Source organism: Lampris incognitus, chromosome 20 (genome assembly GCF_029633865.1).
Source record: "Lampris incognitus isolate fLamInc1 chromosome 20, fLamInc1.hap2, whole genome shotgun sequence".
NCBI classification, from domain to species: Eukaryota; Metazoa; Chordata; class Actinopteri; order Lampriformes; family Lampridae; genus Lampris; species Lampris incognitus.
Genome location: NC_079230.1, coordinates 11,019,363 through 11,042,894, shown reverse-complemented (window position 1 = coordinate 11,042,894; position 23,532 = coordinate 11,019,363). Strand labels below are relative to the sequence as shown.

General features: G+C 44.2%; 1 pseudogene; it reads left to right on the top strand.

Moving 5' to 3' along the window:
* LOC130130988 (dynein axonemal heavy chain 2-like) overlaps window positions 1-23,532 on the top strand; it is a 334,340-nt pseudogene that overhangs the window by 195,949 nt on the left and 114,859 nt on the right.

The window sequence follows — 23,532 nt, the reverse complement described above, 5'->3', positions numbered from 1 at the left end:
TTTCTGTGTGATTACATCTGTTATTAGGGCTCTTTTCTGTGCATCTCTAACCCCATTCATATTTAATGAAGCCACCCTTAAACCCTGCATATAAGGAGAAGAGAGACAGACCAATAAGAAACCAGACAGAAAAAGACAGCACAGATGAAACCCCCCAATGTTGTAAAATCGTGGTACTTTTAAAATTAGATTTTCATTTTCTTTACCATTTTAGCCCTAGGCACTTTTAAACCTCTCCTTAGACCAGTGATGTGCTTCTCGAGACAATGATGTTTTTTACTATTTGGTAAATCTAACCCAACAACTTTTTGAAGTGTAGTAACTGAACTCAACATTAGGATAGTAATCTCTGACATAACTGAGTTACACAATGTGTCATCCACATAAATCCATTAATTTCTTCTAATAAATACAAGTTTACATTCTGAAAAACACTGTCCGCTACAGAAACACTATAAGTTTCAGATTCACACTCCATGTTGGTCACATTACAATGGCAACCAGCATGCTTCTTCACCTGCTCCTCTGCCTCACTGTCCATGCTGACCTGCAGCATCTCAGCCTCCTGTACTGCAAAATGCTCCATATCTTTCTCTGACCTCCCCATGTTGTCTTCCCTCTGCACTGTCCGGACCACAGGTTCAGCCTCCATCTCCCCTGCTAAATTATCCTTAGACACAGAGCTGCATGCACCAGTGGATCTAACCATGGAGGAACCAGCCTCACTCCGTATAGGGGGAGCAGTGTTCGCCGCCCACTGCTCCCCTCCTTTCTGTCTGCCACATCGGCCACAGCGGCCTGTTGCCCGCCATTGTTAGCCACATCGGCTGCAGTGGGTAATTGGCGGCTGCTCCCCTCCTCGTTGTCAGCCACATCAACCACAGCAGACCCCACTGCATGCTGTGTATGAGGACAAGCTATCTGCCTGTGACCCATATCGCCACACTTAAAACACTTCATACTCCCGGAGCTAGTACTATATACCATTTAAAATCCCTTCTCATGCTTAACACGAAAAGAGACATCCACACCGTCCAGAATCAACTCACAGACCTCTTGGAAGTGCTTCAGTTCTCGCGCTAGCGCCTCGTTGGAAATAAAAGGAGGGACTCAGCACACGGTGATCCGGTTGGAAGCCACTGCCAGCGGGGTAACTAGTGTAAAGTCATCGTTTACGAGTGAGCCATTTTCTATCTGCTGGTTGACAAACCCCAGTTCCTTCATGAATACAACCACCGCTTTTTTCAAGCATGAGGTATACAAGATGTTTCCATGCCCTACCTGTTCTCCTACCACCAACAGCACCTGCTCCACCGTGGTACTGGGCCATGGTACGACCCTCACTCTGTGCCTCAAAGACAAGGGACAGTGTCTAAAATGACGCCATGCCCACCAAGAAGCACGGCTCACCGTCCGCCAAAAACAACCACCGAACACAAACCAAACTACATTAAGAACAACCATCCATCCATCCATTATCTTAACCACTTATCCTGCCCTCAGGGTCGCGGGGATGCTGGAGTCTATTCCAGCAGTCATTGGGTGGCAGGCAGGGAGACACCCTGGACAGGCCGCCAGGCCATCACAGGGCCAACACACACACACACACACACACACACACACACACACACACACACACACACACACACACACACACACACACACACACACACACATGCATTCATACCTAGGGACAATTTAGTACGGCCAATTCATCTGACCTACATGTCTTTGGACTGTGGAAGGAAACCGGAGCCTCCAGAGGAAACCCACACAGACACAGGGAGAACATGCAAACTGCACACAGAGGACAACCCAGGAGGACCCACCAGGGTTGGACTACCCCGGGGCTCAAACCCAGGACCTTCTTGCTGTGAGGTGACCGCGCTAACCACTGCGCCACCACAATTACAAAACAATCATATAATAAACACAGTAGGGAAGAAGAAGAAAAATTGAGAAAAAGTCACAGACTCTCAGCCAAACTCAACAAACTCTCCACCAACAAACTCCCAGCATGCATCCAGAGAGAGAGAGCATGGGACCTTGAAGCTCTTGAAAAGATTGAGAGATTTGGAGAAAGGTGGAAACAGGCAGACAGAGATAGATTGAGATAAAAGTGGCATGTTGCCTGAAATTGAAAGTGAAGTATCTTCCCAGCTTCGGGGGGCACTTGCTCCGTGTGCACGCGCACTCACACACATATACACACACGCACACACACGCATGTGTGCGCGCACATATGAAGAGTCACCCTCAGACAATCAAGTGTGAAGCTCAGGAGGAAGGCTTCTCTCGTAGAGCCGTGTCATGCCGTCTCTCTCTCTCTCTCTCTCTCTCTCTCTCTCTCTCTCTCTCTCTCTCTCTCTCTCTCTCCCCCCCTCTCTCTTTTATCATCCCTACTCTGTTCAGCCCTCCACATCATTATTTGGGAACCCTGGTGCCTTCTCTGGACTTTTTTCTGTCTTAACAGCTTCTGTCCCCCTACCTTTTTCCCTGCTCAACAGATAGATAGATAGATAGATAGATAGATAGATAGATAGATAGATAGATAGATAGATAGATAGATAGATAGATAGACTGAATATAATTTATCATTGATTTATGTTAATGTCATTGATAGACTTCCACCAACAGAACATAACTTTCACTGTAATGTATTTATTCTTGGTTTACTGTGGCAACAAATTCTTTTGTATGTCATATCAATAAAACCTTTGATTTGAAAGTGGAATGGAATTGAATTGATAGACAGACAGACATACTTAAAATTTTGATATTCTTTATTTAAGTATCTTCATCAGAGCATCTGAATGGCAAAGGACAAAGAAGAAAATAGCATGAGACATGTAGAGAGAGCGAGAGAGAGAGTCAGGTGGGTGGTGTGTTAGAAGTGAGTCAGAGGTGGGATCCTGCCAACCAACCAGCTCAGGACACTTTCTTATCCGTTGCTGCTCTCTCTCTCTTTCTCGCTCGCTCATCCTCCGCTCCCTCAGTCCCCCACTTTCACTGTCTTGCCATCTCCCTCTGCCCCTCTCTCTTTCTCCTTCTCCTTTCCCTCTCTCCCCTGCTCCATCTCTGTAGCCCGTTGAGACCCAATGTGTGTGTGTGCACTGTTCAGTGGAGATACTAAAGCCAACATTCAAGAGCCAAGTCCTCTGTCTCTCCCTTTGTTTTTGTACACTCCCTCATTCTCCTTTCATACTCTCATTTTTTTTAATTTACCTGAATTTTGTCTCCTTCAGTCCCTCTCTCTTTTCACCATCCCCCATCCCCACGTCTGTCAATTCTCCCTCCTAGCCAGAGATATACCAGCAGGCCTTGCCCAGGCCCCTCAAACAGCACACTGCTGGCATACAGTACGGTCCCACGGGGACACAAGTACACACATCTGGGCACTGTTTCACTCACACACACACACACACACACACACATATTTGGAATATACTAGCATTCACTCACACAGCTGGACATGTTCCATCACACATGAAAATACAGACAGTCGCCCCTACTCACATACAAACACGCATAGTCACACACACAAACAAGTGCACACAAGCACTCACCGAACCAGGAGCCCATCGAGGGAAGCGGTGTTTGTTCGTGTGCCTCTCTGTTGTTTCATACGTTTTCCTTTTGTTCACATCAAGCATCTGTCCTCTCTAGTGTTCCGCTAGGATGGTAGCTCTTTTCTCCCTGTTCTCCACCATTCAGTTTGTCAAGGTAACCATTCTTCAAACTACCATCAGATTGTTTGTTTTTCCATTTTTTTTTTCATCCTTGCCATTTTGTGGCCAACTGTCTTTGGCCGTTGTGTCCAGTGCTCTTTCTCTTTTCCATTGTGTCTGCATTTGCTCCCCTCTGTATGCATGCATGCATGCGCGTGCGCACACACACACACACACACACACACACACACACACACACACACACACACACACACACACACACACACACACGCAATGAGAAGTGACACAAAAACACGAAGGCTCGGGCCCTTTCCAGATATCAATACTGGTGTATGCCAAACTGGTTCCCCTTGCATGGTACCTCGCTATCACGCCCTCTTTCTTTAGCCTGTTTTCACTGTTCTCCACAGAAGCTGACAATAAGACACAACCTTTCTCTTACCTGTTTTACACACACACACACACACATATATATATATATATATATATATGTATATATCAGTGTTGTAGTACTCGAGTCCAGGACTCGGACTCGAGTCCGACTCGAGTCCTGATTTTCATGACTCGTGACTCGACTTGGACTTGAGCACTCATGACTCGGACTTGGACTCGGACTCGCGAATTTACTGCATTCGGACTCGGAAGTTGGAGACCCGGACTCTGACTTTTTAATTGATAAAGACTGTTTTTGTTAGATTTTTTTTAAATAATAGGCCCCATTAAAATATATTGATAGCTATATTAATACTGTAACATTATTCAATTTCGTGTAAGGGCAGGCACGTGTGTTCCACCTACATGCGGATTCACGTGGCGTGCATACCGTCATGTTCAGTAGCGCGAAGATGCCTAAAGAGACAACCTGAATTGTGCTCTTTGCTTACACAGATTTTACAACAAATTCCAGCAAGATCACTGCTAGATGTTCGATATGTAAACGAACTATTGAGGAGAAGACCGGGACAACCTCAAACTTCAACAGACATCTGTCAAGGATGCACCCAGAAAAGTAAGTGATATGCAGTCAGTTGATGATATGGTTGGTGATCAGTTAACGTTAGCTAGCTAGCTATCTAGCTACAGTAACAATAGCCTCTGAAGTAACTCAACCACTGGTCCAAGATGTTGGGTCAGGTCGTGTGGCGGGTATATCATGTCACTAGAACCGTTGGGTTCGGTGGTGTGGCGGTATATCATATCACTAGAACCAAGTGAGATTGTATAGGTAGGTTAAGTAACGTTACTGTTAGAGTGCTAATGCAGCATTGCACAGAAAAGTCACAGTACGGTTCGCTTTCGGTACGAGCGTGCCATCCATCTCACTAATGATGAGTTGGTAAGTAACACGCAGCGTCTTCGTGTTATAGGGAGATTAAAACTGATTTTTCTTATTTATCATTTAGCTAATTACCAAGTAGCATACACTTAACAGAAAAACACACCACTCTGAACTACCGTGTTAGCATTAATCTTAACTAGCAATAACAAATCCGCACATGGCAGGTCTCCGCCATGAATATTCTCCAAGTGCGGAGAAGGAAGAAGTCTAGCCTATATGCATCCACAAATAATGTTGATAAAATGTGCACAACTTTACAATGCAAATAAAAATAATTGTAGGCTATTACTCGCTAAATGGGACTAATTGAAGAAAGCTAATGTGGATGCCGCCACTGGTTTTCTTGAGAGCTGGAGACGGTACAAGATTTGACGGATGTGGCATTCCCCCCCCCCCCCGATGTACCGAAAACTAGCGAACCGTATCGTGATTGGTGACACCGCATAGGCTACTGTAAATATAGGGATATTTTTCTTTGCATATATGCAGCATTGGGTGTGCCAAATTCTAAAAATAGACACGCGCGACGTAGCTTTTGAACAGTACTATGAACTGGCTCTATCTTCTAACAAAATCACACCCTCCCTGACCCATACAGAATAAACATACAGACTCACGGAGGATGGAGAGTTAAAGCTCAGCTAGGTAGCATGTAACATACTTAAATCAATAATTAAATGACTGGGTTTTGCTAATTAATCCCTGTCCTGTTAGTCTCATAAATTATGTATCTTTTCTCATACTTTTCATTTATCCAGCTAGTTTACATTAGTTAATCTACTAATATGGTAATGTTAGTTATATAGATAACTAAATATGTAACTTAACTGGTTATGGTTCAAACCACTATGTGTATAATGTGTAACATTTGTATTGTTATTGCATATTGTTATAGCTATAACGTTACACATTTTTTGCTGTGAGAAAGATTACTTGAAACAGTTTGGCATCAGCAAGCTAAAGAGTGTATCCTATCTTCCCCTAGGTTCCAAGAATACCGTGCCTCCACTGCTTCAGATGTGATGCCAGCTGCTTCAGCTCAGAAGACTATCACATCACTTTTAAATGATGGACAGCAAAGGATGTACAACCTCAAACATCCACGTCAGAAGGCTATAAGTGATGCCTTTGTAAAAGATGAAATCATTAAGTGCTGCTTGCCACTCTCCATCGTTGACAATGAGGACTTCAAGCACTTGCTGCATGTCCTGGATCCTCAGTACCGGCCCATAGCAAGATCCACAATTTCCTCTGTGACCATTCCAGGAATGGTGGAAGTCAAGAAAGAACAGATAAAGAGCCAGCTGGCAGAAGCATCGAGTGTTGCTGTTACCACAGACATTTGGCGTGATCGAAATATGCGGTCATTCCTTGGAGTGACAACACACACAGTGGCAATGGATAAAAAAAACAGGAACTCAGCCTTCAGTCATATCTTCTTTCCTGCAAAAGAGTGCATGGGAAACACTCAGGAGAGAAGATTGCAATGATGTTTGAATGCTGTGCTGAAGAATACCTGATTAAGGACAAGATCAACTTTGTCATAACTGACAATGCATCCAACATGAGAAAAGCTTTCCAGGCCAGCTTTCCCCTAGAGGATCCTTGTGATGCTGAAGCTCATGATCCCAGCTCATTTGAGGAGGATGATGAAATATGGCAAGACCTGATGCCAGAAGATCAACAGACAGTCAATGACACTTTGGCTAAGAACTGTATCATGCTTCACACATTCACTGCAGTTGGTCATAAAAGATGGTCTGAAAGACACCAGTGGGCTGTCAAGCACCCTAGCAAAGCTATCCCGTGCAGCCAACCTCCTCCACAGTGGCATCTCGTTTAAAGACTGCTTTGAAGCGTGTTCTGGTGATGAAACAATTCCAACAGCGAATGCCACACGGTGGAATTCCACTCTGAAGCAGGTGAAGGCTTATGTGCATTTAGACATGCAAAAGCTGTCCAGTGTGTTGGAATCAGAGGGGCACAAAAGCCTTATCTTATCCCCGCGAGAGTATGCTCAGCTTAAAGAACTGATCGAAGTTCTTGATCCGTTCTTAGAGGCAACCAACCTAACTCAGGGTGAGACTACTGTCACCGTCAGTGTGATTGTGCCCTGTGTCCTCACTCTGCGCTGTCACCTGCAGGAAATAAGAGGAAAAGCCAGATACTGTGGGCCTCTGGTGAGAGCTCTGGAGAGCTCCTTGAAAACAAGGTTTGCAGAGGTTTTCAGTGCAGTCAAGATACCAGGCTGTGAGCCAGCTGAAGGAAGAGGCCCCACCAAATTTCCTTTCACCAATGCCTACTTCATAGCATCTGTGTTGGACCCAGCATTTGGCTTCCAGCGGCTAGAACATGATGTGCAGCTGGACAGTGACATCAAAGATGTGCTGAAGACTGAGATCAAAGGTGAGAAATGTTTTGATTAACGTTAGTTAAGTGATTAACTATTTGATTGTTGTGATGTTTATATCATTGAAGGTGTTACAATAAAGCACATAGACATGTCATTTGTCATGTAGGCCTAGTCAATAACATATTTGTAATGAGTCCCCCATGCCCCCCTCTCATTTCAGAGTATATAAAGGCAGAGGGTGACAAGCAAGCGGTATCAACAGCAGATGCAGCGGAAGCAACAGGACCAGGGGAAGGTGAACTTTCAGAGTCTCCTCCTGAGAAGCAGTTGAGAATGTTCTCCTACTATAGGAGGACTCCCTCCTCCACCGAGAAGAAGCCGTCTGGCCAGGCTCAGTTGACTGCATACCTCGACTTGATCGCTGAGCAGGACTCTGACTCAGTCCCGTGCCTCTGGTTTTGGCAGCAAAACAAATCCAAATTCCCTACCCTCTATCAGATTGCCACACAGGTATTCTCTATCCCTGCCTCCAGTGCGCCCATTGAAAGGGTATTTAGTCATGGAGGCATTTTGATGAGGCCTCACCGTGCAAGGTTGAGTAGTTCCATGCTGTCAGATCTTATGTTTTTGAAATGCAACGTGTATGCTTAAAACTAGTGCCACCAGCCTTTTGTTCCTAACTATTCCTGAGAGACAATGTCTTTTGACTAGTTTTTATGACTGCATTGTATGCTGTGGAACTTACTTCTGTATACTGTTTCCACCATTTGCTAATATCATGCTATTCACAGCTATCAATGTGTTTTGAAGCACATCCAATGTTCAGAATGTCAAAGAAATTCAGACTGTTCTAAAAATGTGTGTGCGCGCATGCATGTGTGCGAGTGTGTGGGTGTGCATTTGTTTGGCTATCGTGTCACAAAGTAAATAAACTCCCTTTGAAATGGTGACAGCTGTGTCATTTTTGTTTAATGTAGACCTTTTTTATTTGTATGTCAGATCTTTGACTGTGCCCAAGGGGATCACTGGAGCCATCTTGGAACTCGACTCAGACTCAACCTTGATGACTCGGACTCTGACTAGGGTAATAGGGACTCGACTCGGACTCAGGTAATGGGGACTCGACTCGGACTCGACTCGACTTTCCCTTGGTGACTCGGACTTGGACTCGGACTCGAACACTGGGGACTCGAGACTCGACTCGGACTCGAGGTTTAGTGACTCGACTACAACACTGGTATATATATAAAGATAGATGTAGGAAAAAAAACCTTTAACACATAGCAGTACAAGCTTGTTTCGTGTGTTGCACACTCATCAGCTGCCAATGTGCGCGACGCACGAAACAAGCTTGTGCTGCTTTGTGTTACAAAGTTGTTTTTTTTCCTACATCTATCTTGATATTCCACTTCTCATTTGTTGAGCACTTTTATCAACACCACTGATGGTTTAAAAAAAATCCCCGCTATATGGGGTTGTTTTTCAGGGGTTGGGCTAAGCCCCTTAGCTCCAGTGAAGGGAAATCTTAATGCTTCAGCATGCCAAGACATTTTGGACAATTCTATGCTTCCAACTTTGTGGGAGCAGTTTGGGGAGGGCCCTTTTCCGTTCCAGCATGACTGTGCCCCAGTGCACAAAGCAAGGTCCATTAAGACATGATTGGGTGAGTGTGGTGTGGAAGAACTTGACTGGCCCGCACAGAGCCCTGACCTCAACCCCATTGAACACCTTTGGGATGAACTAAAACGGAGATTGCGAGCCAGGTCTTCTCGTCCAGCATCAGTGCCTGACCTCACAAATGCTCTCCCGGATGAATGGGAAAAAATTCCCACAGACACACTCCAAAATCTTGTGGAAAGCCTTCCCAGAAGAGTGGAAGCTATGAGAGCTGCAAAGGGGGGGACCAACTCCATATGAATGCCTATGGATTTAGAATGGGATGTCATACAAGCTCCTGTAGGTGTAATGGCCAGGTGTCCCAATACTTTTGTCAGTATAGTATATATATATTTATATAGTGTTTTTTTCTGAAAGCGTCAATGGTGTTGTAAGTGCTCAACTAATGAGGAATATCAACATGGATACAGCAAAAAAAAAGGTTTTAATGCATTACAGTACAGGCCTGTTTCGTCCATTTCGCACTCATTTTTCCTGTATCCGTGTTGATATATATATATATATATATATATATACACACACACACACACACACACACACACACACACACACATACATCAAGTGTCTTAGTAAGGTGCTGGGCCACCACAAGCTACCAGAACAGCTTCAGTGCTCCTTGTACTAGGTTCTACAAGTCTTGGAACTCTACTGGAGGGATCGAACACCATTCTTCCAAAATATAATCCCTCATTTGGTGTTGTTTTTTTTTTAAAATTCTGATTTCTCCCCATTTAGTGGCCAATTGATCCCTATTTTAGTTCAAACACCCACCCTCGTACTACATGCGTTCGCCAACTGCATCTCTCCGGCCGGCAGTCTCGAAGGAGACACCTCGCTACTTACGTGACAAGGCAACTCCAGGCCGAACCACTGCTTTTTCTGACACACACAGACGCATTCACGTGATGAACACAAGCCGACTCCGCCCCCCTCCCGAAGACAGCGTTGCCAATTATTGCTGCTTCATCGAGTCCAGCCATAGTCGGATCTGACAAGACCGGGGCGCAAACCCCGGTTCCCAGTGGGCAACTGCATCGACACAAAGCCGATGCTTAGACCGCTACACCACCGCAGACCCCTCGTTTGGTGTTTTGATGGTGGTGGTCATGAAGAGCGCTGTCTAAATCTCGCATAGGTCTTCAATGTCTTCAATTGGGTTGAGATCTGGTCACTGCGAAGGCCATAGCATATGAATTACATCATTTTCATACTCATCGAACCATTCAGTGGCGCCTCATGCCCTCTGTATGAGGGCATTGTCATCCTGGAAGAGACCACTTACACAGCCCTGTGGAGTGCTCAGTGTGATGTTCCTGGAGGTGATCTTGCCAATTTATACTGACTGTGGCCTCCCCGTGAGGAAGTCCAGCACCCAGTTGCAGAGGGAGGCGTTAAGGCCCAGCTGGCTCAGCTTTCCGATCAGGTGTCGTGGTATGATTGTGTTAAAATCTGAGCTGAAGTCAATGACCGACATCCTCACATAGCTAATCTTTCTCTTCAGGTGGGACAGGGCCAGATGAAGAGCAGAGGTTATGGCATCTTCTGTGGAGCAGTTAGCGCGATATGCAATCTGGACAGGGTCCAGAGTGGACGGGAGGCTGGACTTGATGTGCTTCATGACCAGCCTCCCAAAGCACTTCAAGATAATGGTGCAATGGGGCGGTAGTCATTGTGGCACAAGAACTAGTTATCACAGTGGCCAACATCCAACAACGAGTCTCACACATGAAGAGCTGGACTGCATCAGGCCCTGACATGATTCACACCTACTAGTTGAAGAAGCTAACGTTACAACATGAATGCCTGGCAACACAGATGAACCGGCTGCTAACATCAGGGTGTCACCCTGACTGGCTAACACAGGGGCGAACAATACTGATCATGAAGGATCCCCACAGGGGTACAACACCTTCAAACTACCGCCCGATAACCTGCCTCTCCACAACATGGAAGATCCTATCAGGCATCATAACAACTAAGCTGAATCGGTACATGAGTCAATATATGAACGAAACTCAGAAAGTAATTAGGAACAACACCAGAGGGTCAAAGCGTCAGCTACTGATTGACAGAGCAGTCACCCAAGATTAGAGTCTTAAGTCTTAGAGACCAGGCAGACCAACCTGAGCACAGCCTGGATTGACTACAAGAAAGCCTACGATTCAAAGATGGACAGCATTAGGAACGAGTATATTACAGGGACAGCTCAAGCTGGACGGTTTGAAGACAGGCAAGAGAGGGAAGATTGAGATGGTTTGGACGTGTGGAGGAGAGATGCTGAAGAATGGAGCTGGCAGGAAAGAGGAAGGCCAAAGAGGAGAATTATGGATGTGGTGAGGGAGGACATGCAGGTGGCTGGCATAACGGCAAGATGCAGAGGACAGGAAGAGATGGAAATGATCGGCTGTGGTGACCCCTAACAGGAGCAACCAAAAGTAGTAGGAGTAGATTGTTGTTATTATTTGTTTTGTCTGCTCCAGTATGTGTAAAGCATCCTTGGATCCCTTGAAAGGTGCTATATAGATTTAAGTGTTGTTTTTGTCATCCATAGTATTTAATTACAGATACCTTCTCTGCTCAGCTTTATTTTAAGACTCCTTTTTGTCATGTTTCTTAAATATCATAACACTCTATATAGTCCCACAGTGTTTCTCCTTATAGCAGCCTAGTTCCCGTGATCTTCCTGCTGCCAACCTATTTTGTCACCGATCATGGTTTTTTAGTGCTGATGAATAGTCATCACCACCCCCAGTGCTCTCCAGTGCTGTGTTCTGTACTGTTCCCTGTACTAGTAAGCTAGATATTTGCACTGCATTCAATGACAGCCATTATATTATAGGGATGTGCTGTTTTTTTCTTAGCTTTGATTAAACATCTTACATAGCCTTTGTTGCCTTGTATACTAACCATACCCTCCAAATACCGCTCTTATCTGTCCTTTCTTCCTGCCATGTATACATCTATGACTGTAATGTAATCTATCTATTCACCCACCTAGCTTGTCTATCTATCTATCTATCTATCTATCTATCTATCTATCTATCTATCTATCTATCTATCTATCTATCTATCTATCTATCTATCTATCTATCTATCTATCTATCTATCTATCTATCTATCCACACTCACATATCCTTCTTTCCTCCCTTCCTTTCATCTTTCCTTCCTTGGTTTTTTTCCTCTTCGGCAGCAGTGGCTTATCAGCTCCATTGCCCTCTCTGTGGACCTCGAGGATTATAATATGCAGGAAAACACACACCTGTGCAGGTTACCGACAAACGCATGCACACACATGGCACTCATGTACACAAGCCATCTCTTTTCATTCCATCCATTCATCCTGCCACCACATTTGTGCATAGCGAACTGTGCACAGACAAGAGGCAGAGCTGACGTACGGGACACAACCACCAATCAGTCCATCAGTCAGTCATCCAGTCACCCGCTGGCAACCCCTGCATACGTGCACTTGTATACGTGTGTGTCTGTTGACATGTTTGGAAATGTATGGGTATGTGTCATTTGCATCCTTTTTCCTTGATATATTGGGGTTTTTTTTCTTCTCTTCAGGACTTAATCATCTGGGAGGCTGTCACATTTCCGCCGCCTCCCTCAGATGTCAACGTCAAATCTCTCTCCCCCTTTCTTATTCATAGGTTTTGCCGAGCAGTCAGCTCTCCGCAGTGCACCATCTGCTCTCTGTGCTCCTGCACATGCATTTTGTGTGTGTGCACACGAATGTCCTTGTGCATGTGTTTTTTACAAACTTGACTGCTCTGTAGTTTAGTTGGCTTTGTTTATCTTTACCTCCTACCTTTATTCACCAAAAGGCTGAGTCCCAAAAGACTTTTGACAGTTCTGCTTGTCAGATGCATGTTTGTATTTCATCTGGGGCGATGGTGTCTGTAGGTGTGTGTGTGTGTTTCTGTCTCCTCCTATCAGTGGTTTGGTCCTTTCTATATTTTAAATTTCTCTCTCTCTCTCTCTCTCTCTCTCTCTCTCTCTCTCTCTCTCTCTCTCTCTCTCTCTCTCTCTCTCTCTCTCTCTCTCTCTCTCTCTCTCTCTCTCTCTCTCTCTCTCTCTCTCTCTCTCTCTCTCTCTCTCCAGGTTTGCAGTAGGACAAACTGGTGTTCTCCATGTTTTAGGGGCAACCAGAGTTTTGTTTAATGGACACAACATAAAGTCTTCTAATTCTTTCAGCTTTTTCCCTGTTTTTCGGGGGTCGCCACTGGATTTTACAGTTTCCGTCAAGACCTTGTGAGGGCACAGCACCAACGCTGGCCATTGTTAGCGCGGGCGTCGACCGATCCCGTATGGTCTTACTGATAAAATTTTACATTGGACGCCCTTCCTGACACAACCACTAACCCTATGGACGGGGGCACAGGTAAAGCGTTGGCTGCCATCCCAGTATTCATGGACTTGCACCCATGCCTGTTGCCATGAATACAACATAAAGTAGTGAGGCCAAAATTTAAATGAGAGCGAGAGTTACTTATTTAATGTCATTTGTTGAATAAATACACAGGTGTCGTGAAAGTCCAGTGCATTTTGAATGAGCCTTGCCTTGATGCCCCACTCTTCTCCATCCCGTTAGGATATTTAGGTCACTTCTACGCTCACTATCAGTCCAAGCATTTGACTTTGAGCTTTGCAACCTCATACCCTTTCTCTCACCCTCCTTACCTAGATGAGAAGCCAAATGAGAAATGGATTGTGTTTGACAGGCCAGTGGACACACTCTGGATTGAGAGCATGAACTCAGTCATGGGTGACAACAAGGTGCTCATCCTCATAATTGGAGAGAGAATATCTATGCCCAAAGAGGTGAGGAATAAACTAAACACTAGACCAGTGTGATGGCTGGTCTTCATACTGTGGTAACTCTACATGAAAAATTACTTACTAATACTGTAAAGGATATAATAACCTGCGAGAACATTCTTATTTGAGATTATGGGGCCTCTGTGCAACCTCTGTGTCAGTTCTGCAACCTCCATCTGTTCCTGTGATCACAGTCAAAAAAGACTACACGTACTGTAAAGTATCAAACAACAAGCTGCCATGATCAAAAAAGTATTGCATACAGTAATTTGTGGCATTCTAAATAGCAACACGTACATAACACTATGCAAGTATATTCATAACTATCAAGCATACTTGTGTGTGTGTGTGTGTGTTTTCTCCCTGGAGGTGTCTCTGCTGTTTGACGTGGAGGACTTGGTGGTGTCCCGCTGCAGGATGGTCTACAACAACTACTCTGATTTACTATGGAAGCCCTATGTTTGTTCCTGACTTTTTAAAAGACCCAAGGTGCCATATAGTTGTTCATTAGGTCCTGATTTTGTCAGCATGTTGCCTGCAACCTGGGTGTCATCACTTCCCCGATTTCTCTTCTAGAAATGTTCAGAAATCACCATTTGAAACACTCCTCCATGTCTTACCCCACATAGTTACTGCTGCTATGTCCATTAACTTGCTTTCATGTTTCAGACTTTCAAGATGAGCTTTCCCCAACAACCCCTTTTGACCATTTCCCCCTCTTTTATCTGTCTTACAACTCTGTAGTAAGACTAATCTGACAATTTTATGTTACATCAAAGTTGCTCTCTGGTGAGCTTAGTGGGGTGTTGAAGGAAGTAGAGAGGGTTGCTAATTACTGGTTGGTAGATTTCTGTGTTGATTGTTGTTTTACGAACTGTCAGTTGTGTCAGAGGTCTGGAATAGTGTGGACCAATAATCACATGCTGGCCTGACATACATGGTTGCTGAATTTATGTACAGGTACAGTTTCTAATTCTGTGGAGGCACTGTTGTTTGACATGTTGTCTCATAGGAGAGCCGTCTCTAGCTTTAGAGTGTATTGTATCTTGTTGGCATCATATTCAACCCAATATCTTACATGCATCAAGTCTGCAAATGCAGAAATGAAGGTTTGCGATATTCATATGGAATTTTCAAATGGGAAATGTAACCATTCCAGTCCAGTCACTACTTTTTCTACCCATTTAATGCCTCTACTCTGTCTCTCTGACACCTCTCCATAGGCTGAGGTGGGCCATGTGAAGTGTCTGTTGGAGAAGTTCACAGAGAAAAAAAAGGCTGGCTTTTAAGAAGAGCAGCTGTGAGAAAATGGTCCCCATTACAGAGCTCAACAGGGGTCACATCCCTCTGCTGCCTCTATGACACCCTGGCTACTCCTAACAACGGGGTATGACCAGTAGAATCCAAGCCCTGACTTTTACTTGATGTCACAGCTCTCCCATGGTGACCATTTTCTATTGATCCTAGCAACTATATGTGTAATTCAGTCTGGGATCAAAATAGTTGGACTGAAAGCAAGTCCTTGAGTACTCAAGGGGTTAGTTGTAAAAGATAGCAAAGAACCAACACAAAGCAATAAAAGTTCGTCATTATAAAAAAAGTTATTTGACTTTGCAGTACTTGGTTACTTTTTTGCACGATATTGGATGTTTTTTTTCCTCTGTCGCCATCTATGGAAAAAAAATTACCATGAAAATCAAGTGTTAATAATCCAACTTTTATGCTATTATTGACACTGTCAGAATCACTGCCTGACTTTTCTTTGCAGAAAACTTTGAGCCCGTGGAAGTAGAACTGTTTTGTTGGTTGAGCAAAGCAGCAAGTGGAAGAGAGGAGCAACAGTATGCTGCTTTGTCTTTGTGTGTCATTGTGTGTCTTTGATTCCCTCAGTGGTGGCATGGTACTCTGCCTACCTTGACGGTAAAACAGAACATTTTTGAAACTGAATCTTTTTTCTCCCTCTCTCCTGGTGTTTTTCATTCTTTGGCTTTTTACTCCTTTCTTTGTCTGGTGCAGGTGCTTTATCGGCATGATGGCAGCAGCAGCACCAAAACTATTGTAGAAGTATTTTTGGGATCGTTTAAAACTTTTTTCTTTTCGTGATCAATAGTCTCCCACTTAACTAAGCAGAGCTTTGAAACAGTCATAGAACTTCGATGATCCAAGGTCACAAAGGGAGTGAAGACACATTGCGTTCATGCAACTGTCGTGTCTAGGTTGAAACAGTATAGCACCACTTACCTTTCTTTGTATCGTCCCATATGAGCTCATTTGGTGATGCAATCATGTTAAAGTTACACAGCATGCACTATTACAAATACACAATTACCTATACAATTACATATTTGAAATCATATGGAGAATTTTGTCGAACACATTAAACGTGCACCCATATATTCTGTACTCTGAGTCTATATCCACACTAATACGTTTTTGTTTTAAAACGCATAACTTTTGCTATGTTTGGCAGGGATACCGTCCACACTGCTTCGCATTTTCGAACCCCCTGAAATGGAGACTTGAAAACGCTACTGACCCCATTTTAATTGAAAAACTTTGGGATTGCATTTTAGTCTGGACAGGCAGAAACGGACACCTTTGGAAAACAGTGACACAGACGTTTGCTTCCTGATTGGGTCTTATCAGTCACAACATGTCCTTCCCTGACCGCCTTATACTCACGTGTTGCTTTCAGTAACAGTTCCACCTCGTCTTTGGTCCAAGCAAAGAAATCTCTGGTCTTACTTTTCGCCATTGCTGTTCGTTCTTCCTCTGCAATATTTTCTGTAACTAAGCAACCAACTGCAGAGTAGACAACGTGCTTCCTATTTACACCAGCACATGCATGCCCAGTGTATGTAAATGGTCATGTGATATGCGTTTTCAGGCAGGTTAGTGTAGACGGAGATTATTTCTGAAACAGTGCTAAAACACTTGTGTGGACAGAGGTCGTTTTCATTTTAAAATGCCATTTTGAAATGAAAACATAGTGTGGCGTTCGTCTGAATAGTCTTTGACAGTCTAATTTCCCAGTGGGAAAACTTAAGCATCATGCATTACAAAAGAAATTAGAGTGATGGCGTAGCATTGAAGTATGTCTGCATACTGTTTTTTTTCTCCTTTTTCATTTTAGTTGTTTGTTTAACCAGTTTAACTTGTACATTTGAGTTTCAGCATGTCAAGTTGTCCTGGGTCATCAGTGAACTACAATAATACTTATGTGAAGGGGTGTTTAAACTCATCATGTTGATCACTGCACCATCCTCTTCACATTCATCAAGGTTTCACGCCAAGGTTGTTGCCACTGACAGAAAAGCCCCAGACTCTTGTTTGAGTAATTTTTTTTGTGCCTCTAATAAGCATTTAAGACAGTTTCTCTCAAAACCAAATTGTCTTCCTGATATGTGAACATTTTGAATGAAAACAAATAGCTGGTTTTGGTTTGGAATGAGTAAGACATGATTCAAAAACCTTTCCTCCTTTTTTCCATTTCCCAATGCCATCTTCTGTTTGTGCCTGTCTTTTATCTCCCCGCCACTCTCTGCTCTCCCCTCCTCCAGGTGAACCCATCAGAGGGAGTTGTGGTTCATCTTCAGCCTAATCCGGTCCGTCTGTGCTGCTGTTGATGAGGACGGGCACAAGAAGATCGACAACTTCCTGCATGAGATGTAGTCCACCTTCCCCAACAAGGTCCTCTCTGGAACATATACAACACAGATACACACGCACGCACGCACGCACGCACGCACACACACACACACACACACACACACACACACACACACACACACACACACACACACACACACACACACACACACACACACACACACACATACACACATAAGCGGGCACACAAATTCACTCACTCATTCTTGCCAACCATGTTAAAAATGTTTTTACCTGTGCCATGTTGAATGTAGCACATAAAGAAGTAATGTAGGGGGGAACTTCTGTTTTAGACAAGTAAAAAAATGCAACATTACTTATTTAATTTTTATCTTATTTTGACTGTTTATGAGTTTGCTTAATCTGTTTGTTAATTTAATGCTCTTTAATGAGGCAAGATTTGAAGGGAACAAATTGGAGTTTTAATTGATTTTCTCACCTCTTTGATAAAGCAGTTGGTGCACTGAGATAAAATGCACATGCTCCCTAGCTTTTACTTGTGTGACTGCAGGGAAACAAGCTCAACAGTTGTCTACATATTCCATCACACTAATTGTTTAGATCGGCGCCCACTCCACTGCTGATTGGAAAAAGAATCACACTGGGTATTCAGCAAGACAAACAAGACAATTCAATTGATTAATATCAGTTTGAATAAGCGTTGCTTCATCCAAAGCATTTTTTTATTGAAATAGAATAGCTTCTCTTGAACCCAGCCACTGAGGATGTACAAGCCAGTGCATTCTTAGTACCGGTTCCAAGCCCGGATAAATGGGGAGGGTTTCAACAGGGAGGGCATCCGACGTAAAACCTTTGACAAATCAAATATGCGGATCATAAATAAGATTTCCATACCGGATCAGTCAAGGCTCAGGTTACCAATGACCGCCATCGGTACTGTTGCCTAGCAGGGTTCTGGTGGAAACTGCTGGTTGAAGGAGAGGGGGAAGGAATGTCCAGAGGCAACAGGAGAGGAGGAAGGGTAGGAGTATGGAGGTGAGAGTCCGAACTTCGAATGTTGGCACTATGACTGGTAAAGGGAGAGAGCTGGCTGATATGATGGAGAGAAGGAAGGTAGGTATACTGTGTGTGCAAGAGACCAGATGTTAGGGGGAGTAAGGCCAGGAACATCGGAGGTGGGTTCAAACTCTTCTACCATGGTGTGAATGGGAAGAGAAATGGGCTAGCGGTAATCCTGAAGGAAGAATATCTTTAGAGTGTGTTGGAGGTGATGAATGTCGGACAGAGTGATGAGTGTGAAGCTGGAAATCGAAGGCGTGATGATGAATGTTATTAGTGCATATGCCCCGCAAGTTGGATCTGAGATGGAAGTGAAAGAATTCTGGAGTGAGTTGGATGAAGTGGTGGAAAGTGCACCCAAGGAGGGGAGAGTGGTGATTGGAGCGGACTTCAATGGGCATGTTTGGTGAAGGGAACAGAGGGGATGAGGAGGTGATGGGTAGGTATGGTGTCAAGGAAATAAATGTGGATGGACAGATGGTGGTGGATTTTGTGAAAGGATGGAAATGGCTGTGGTGAATACATATTCAAGATGAGGGAGGAACATGGTGACATATAAGAGTGGAGGAAAGTGCACAAAGGTAGACTATATCTTATGCAGGAGATGCAATATGAAAGGGATTGGAGACTGCAAGGTGGTGACGGGGGAGAACGTTGCTAGGCAGCATTGGACAGTGGTCTGTAGGATGACTTTGGAGATAAAGAAGAGGAAGAGAGTGAAGGCAGAGCCAAGGATCAAATGGTGGAAGTTGAAGAAGGAAGATCTTTATATGGAGTTCAGGGAAGAGTTAAGACAGGCACTGGGTGGTAGTGAAGCGTTGCTGGATGGCTGGGTAACCACTGCAGAAATAGTGAGGGAGACAGCTAGGAAGGTACTTGGTGTGTCATCTGGACAGAGGAAGGAAGACAATGAGATTTGGTGACGGAATGAGTAAGTACAGCAAAGTATATAGAGGAAGAGGTTGACAAAGAAGAAGTGGGATAGTCAGAGAGATGAAGAAAGTAGACAGGAGTACAAGAAGATGCGGCGTAAAGCAGAGAGTAGCGGAGAAGGCAAAGGAAATGGCATATGGTGAGCTGTTTGCTTTGAGAATGTTGATGGAGAAGTATAGAGAAGGTCAGAAGGAGTTACATAGTGTCTTTGTGGATTTAGAGAAAGCATATGACAGGGTGCCAAGAGCAGTGGCGTCGGCAGCCGTAATCCTGTATGCACTGTGCGTACATTTTTTTATGATTTTGTTCGTTTCTTTTGCCATTCACGCCGTTTGACGCAAACACATTTGAAGGCCGATGATTGGTGTTAACGTCACCGGCTAATAGTGCACGGTGCGTACATATACTGTGCATACAGGATTACGGCTGCCAGCGCCACTGGCCAAGAGAAGAGGTGTGGTATTGTATGAGGAAGTCAGGAGTGGCAGACAAGTATGTAAGAGTGGTGCAGAATATGTATGAGGTTAGTGTGACAGTAGTGAGGTGTGCGGTAGGAATGATGGATGGGTTCAAGGTGGAGGTGGGATTACATCAAGGATTGGCTCTGAGCCCTTTGTTATTTCCAATGGTGAGAGACAGGTTGACTGATGAAATCAGCAGGAGTCTCTGCTGGGGACTATGATGTTCGCAGATGACATTGTGATCTGTAGTGAGAGTAGGGAGCAGGTTGAGGAGAGGTGGAGGTATGCACTGGAGAGAAGAGGTATGAAAGTCAGTAGGAGCAAGACCTAATACATATGTGTGAATGAGAGGGAGGACAGCAGAATGGTGAGGATGCAAGGAGTGGATGAGTTTAAATACTTGGGATCAGCTGTTCAAAGTAGCTGGGAGTGCAGGAGAGAGATGAAGAAAAGAGTGAAGGCAGGGTGGAGTGGGTGGAGAACAGTGTCAGAAGTGATTTGCAATAGAAGGGTACCCGCAAGAGTTAAAGTGAAGGTTTACAAGATGGTAGTGAGACCAGCTATGTTGTATGGTTTGGAGACGGTGGCACTGACGAAAAGACAGGAGGCGGAGCTAGTGGTGGCAGAGTTGAAGATGCTAAGATTTTCGTTTGGAGTGACTAAGATGGACAAGATTAGGGACGAGTATATTAGAGGGACAGCTCAAGTTGGACGGTTTGAAGTCAAAGTAAGAGAGGGAAGATGGAGATCGTTTTGACATGTGCAGAGGAGAGATGCCTGATATATTGGGAGAAGAATGCTGACTATGGAGCTACAAGGGAAGAGGAAAAGAGGAAGGCCAAAGAGGAGGTTTATGGAAGGTGGTGAGGGAGAACAGGTTGCTGGAGTGACAGAGGAAAATGCAGAGGACAGGAAGAGATGTAAATGGATGAGCCGCTGTGGCGACCCCTAACGGGAGCAGTCAAAAGTAGTAGTAGTAGTAGATAATAGCGTCTCTTGGATTTGTGTTTTTCCCTTTAACACGGTAATATGCCTCCTCTGAACACTGCTCTTTATTGTTATTCATGTTTTTACCAACAAGCACGGGATTGTTTTTTAGGACACGGTCTATGAGTACTATGTGGACACCAAAAACTATTCAGGAATCAAGAATCAGGAACATTCATTTGTCATTTCATTTCATGTACTTACATGGCCTACATGAAATGAAACGAAATATAATTTTCCCCAGCCCAAACCAGTGCAACACAGACAAAAACACATATCCAAAACATGCAAGAACACATATAGCCAAACGATAAAAAAAAAACTAGAAAAACTACAAAACCACATATATTCACTGTCCAAGAGAGCAAACGCATGCCAGGATGACTGTCGGAACTGCCGGTATGCATGGGCAAGCAGTTAGCTTAGCCTGCCTTGCTTCCGCGTCCTGTCAGACTGCTCTCGGTGTTTTCTCTTCGGGCACAGCTCCAGGCAGGGCCGTGGTCCCTGGGCCCACAGAACGCAGCAGACCAGGCTCCCCCAGCTGATCCAATGCCAGCTCTCCCAGCCAGACACCCTCGACGCACCTCCCTGCACTGCACACGACGACACCAAAAACACAGTCAACGCCAGGCGAGGCTGCCGCCAGACCACCTTCAGTGTTATTGGAACTGCCGGTCTGCATTGGCTAGCAGTTAGCTTAGCCTGCCCTGTTTCCGCGTCCTGTCAGACCACCCTCGGTGTTTCCTCTTCGAGCTCAGCTCCGGGCAGGGCCATGGTCCCCGGACCCCCAGGATGCAGCAGACTAAGCTCCCCCAGCTGATCTAGTGCCAGCCATCAGGCAAAAAGACAAACCCAGACACAAACAAAGACACTGCATAGACGGCACTGGGTGAGACTGCCGCAAACGTGAGTTCACACCACCATCTTCCCACACTGGACCGTGGTATTGCTGTTTTACCAAATTCAAATATATATGATGAGTCACTGATAGTCCCTGTTATTACAGCTTTTGTGACTATCTCTCTTGATACGACTAAGCTCGTGTCAGCTTCTAAACCAACTACTTGCCTAATTGACCCTTAACCAGCAAAACGTTTTAAATACCACTGGTCTTTCCTGGGACCTGCAGTGCTAGATATTGTTAATTTATCACTTTCTACTGGCACTGTTCTTAGCAGTTTTAAGACAGCTGTGGTCAAACCTCTACTTAAGAAACCGCACCTTGATCCAGGGTCTCTTAGTAACCAGTGACCAGTCTCTAATCTTCCATTCTTTTCTAAAGTACTAGAGGAAGTTGTGTGTCAATAACCTTCGACCCATGTAGAAGAAAACTATCTATATGAACCTTTTCAATCAGCTTTCAGGGCCTGTCACTCAATTGAAACTGCTCTTACCAGAGTAATTAGAGATCTTCTACTTGGTATGGACTCTGATTCCACCTCTGTGCTTCTACGACTGAACCTCAGTCCAGCCTTTGACACTGTTGATCACTGTATACTGTTAAACAGAGTAAATTGTAATTTTGGTGTCTGTGTCTTAGCCCTCGCTTGGCTTAGGTTCTACTTATCTGGAAGAACACAGTGTGTCCGCTATAATAATATTATATTGAAATTCTCTGATGTTAAATATGGCATACCTCAGGGCTTGTTTCTTGGCTCTCTAGTTTTCTCTGCTTATATTTTACCTCTTGTCCAAATCGAAGTAGTCATGGAATGAATTCTATTACTATGCTGATGATACTCAGCTGTATGTGCCTATGTGCCTATAAGGGCTGGTGATCATACTCAAATTATTAATTTAGAGGCCGGCTTGGCTGCCATGAAAAATTGAATATCACTAAATTTCCTGCTTTTAAATTCAGATAAAACTGAAATAGTTATTGGTCGTTGGTCCTGCTAGACACAACAAGCAATTTGATGAAGTAACAATAACAATTGACAACTCTGTGAGTGTGGCAGCCAAAACTCTGTTACGTTTGATCCCAACCTTTCCTTTGATATGCACATTAAAGAAATCACCAAGATTTCCTTTTTTTTACTCATGTAACATAGCTAAAATTCGGTCTCTCCTGTCCGTGTTTGACGCAGGCTCTAATACATGCATTTCTTTCATCCAGACCTGATTACTCTGTTTGTTTTCAGATGTGCCTAACTAAAACTAGAAAATTTGGCCATATTAGACCAATTCTTGCCTCCCTTCACTGGCTTCCCTATCCATGCTAGGTCAGACTTCAAGGCGCTTCTGCTGACTTAGAAAATCCTAAATGAGCTTGCCCCATCATACCTGTTGAGCTCCTTAAACCGTATGTTCCATCTCAAGCTTTCTGCTCTCAAAATACAGGGCTCCTGTGTGTACCCAAATTTAAAAAGGCTCAGTTTAAAGGCAACAATCAGTTGCCTTTAAACTGAGTTCTTCATGACCTGTACTGCATGGCAGGTCAGCTCCTGTGTCAGTGAATTTACCAAGCACTGTTCTGCCGACAAGATTATAGAGTATAGATTATGGACTACTGCATCTATATGCAAGAGCTTTTCTGTTGACAGCACTGACATTGAGGGTTGTCACACCCTGTCCAGCAAA